General features: G+C 47.3%; 1 pseudogene; it reads left to right on the forward strand.

The window, feature by feature from the left end:
• The first annotated feature begins 951 nt into the window (after positions 1-951).
• LOC101638141 lies at positions 952-1712 on the forward strand (annotated as a pseudogene).
• The last annotated feature ends 312 nt before the right edge of the window (positions 1713-2024 follow it).

The following is a 2024-nucleotide window of genomic DNA, read 5'->3' on the forward strand; positions in this document are numbered from 1 at the left end:
CCAAACCTGTGATGTTTTGTGGGGTTCCCTCTTCCCCTTAACCCCACACTATCTTGTAAGTGCCTCTATCTACTAATGTACATTTCCTAATCATGGTCCCATTCCTGCTGCTGCAGTCCCATCTGTGCCTGGGATGTATTAATCTGCCACCAATTGTGATCTGTGACATGCCCGACTTAATCTTCAGTTGTTATTTTGATTTCGTGCTACTGGCCTCCTTTAAATATATGGTGTGTGTGTGTGTGTGTGTGTGTGTGTGTGCACGCGTGTCTTTTGTTATCTGTTAAGTTTAATAAATGATCTCATTAAATTATATTTAACATAGGGTTCACTTTTTTATCCTAACACACAATTTAGGATCATAGATGACTCAAGGTACAGTTCTTCTTTTGGACAGTACCTTGACAGACATACCTGCAGGTAAGGTCAGGCCCTGCAGCCTCCTGGTCTCTGTCCAGAATGGGCAAATGTTACAAAGGTTTTTAGCTCTGTGGATAAATGCTCTCTCTGCCCCTTAACCTCAGACCAAATACACTCCGCTCTTTGTGGGTTGGCAAATCTAGTTCCCCAGGTAAGTACTCAGATGTTCACCACTTCACCTACTAACCTCCTGCCCAAAGGCCCTGAGTTCTCTTGTTCTGTGTCCTCTAATCCCACTGCTCTCTCTGTCTCTTGTTTTTTCTGCCACCATGTCTCTGTTGCTGATCCTCCCCATCACTTTCTCTCTTGTGTCACAGCTCTCTGTCATTTGGGTTGAAGAGTTTCAATACAAGAATCTAGGATGTGCCCCACCACCACCACCCACAAGCCGCCATGTTTTCAGGCCAGGTCTCACTTAGTCTTCCCCCATAAGGAAATGGCTGGGGAGCTCCAGGAAACGTAGACGAGCCCGGGCTGACAAGTCAAGGCAACAGGGTAAACCAGAGCAGCTCTGCGTAGGGTGGGAAGGCCATGGCGTCCAGTAGTGACTGGCTGTACGGGGTGAATGTCATGCTGGTGATGGTCTATGGGAGCCTGGTGTTTGTGCTGCTATTTATTTTTGTGAAGAGGCAAATCATGCCCTTTGCAATGAAATCTCAGAGGGGCCCTCACGCCCCTGTGGGACACAATCCCCCCAAGGATCTGAAAGAAGAGATTAATATTCAACTATCCAGAGTTCAGGATAGCAAGTAGGAACCCCAGCTCCTTGTCGATGATGATGCCAGACTGCCACAGCTGGAAACCCAGGAAAATCAAAATTGCTACAACTGTCTGTACAAGATGAAAGCTCTGGATGCCATTCATGCCTCTGAGATCCCATTTCACACTGAAGGCCGGCATCCCCATCCCCTAATGGGCAGAAATTTCCATTCCCATCTGCTCAATCTTCAGAACGCTACTACTCCTTTCAAGGATGTGTGCAAGGCCCTCATTGATACCCTGCTGCATGACTATGAGGCAGCCCGCTATAACAGGGGTCTTTGGCCAGAGTGAGTACCTGCGCTCTCAGGAGGCCCTGACTGAGCTGGCCACTGAGGTCAAAGCATGAAGTAGGAGCTCTCAGCGACACCACCAGTCAGCAGCCAAATACCTTACCCAATCTCCTGGAAGTCTCCCCAACTACTTTCGAGGTAACATACCTCCCCTCCAGTCAGAAGAGTAAACGTGCCAAGCACTTCCTCGAATTGAAGAGCTTTAAGGACAACTATAATACCCTGGAGAGTCCTCTGTGATGGAACTGACAGACTCTCGCTGGAGATGGAGCCAGGACTAGAGTGTGCTTGCCAGGCAATCCTCAGGTTAGCTGGCTGGTGGGCCTGCACTCTGTTGCCCGACGCTTCTGATGTGTGCAAGATCATACCTGGAAGCCCTTGGGGGATATTTCTGAACAACAATTAAAACTATTTTCCCAAAAAGCAAAAAAAAAAAAAAAGAAAGAAAGAAAGAAAGAAAGAAGATCTAGGATCTTGGCTCTTCTTTTTTTATGGCACTGAATCCCAAGTTCTGTTTCTGAAATGGCTCAATTAAGCCTAACGGGATGTTCA

The sequence above is a fragment of the Echinops telfairi genome, unplaced genomic scaffold (assembly GCF_000313985.2).
Source record: "Echinops telfairi isolate 266 unplaced genomic scaffold, ASM31398v2 ScPeMD7_408;HRSCAF=789, whole genome shotgun sequence".
Taxonomy (NCBI): Eukaryota; Metazoa; Chordata; class Mammalia; order Afrosoricida; family Tenrecidae; genus Echinops; species Echinops telfairi.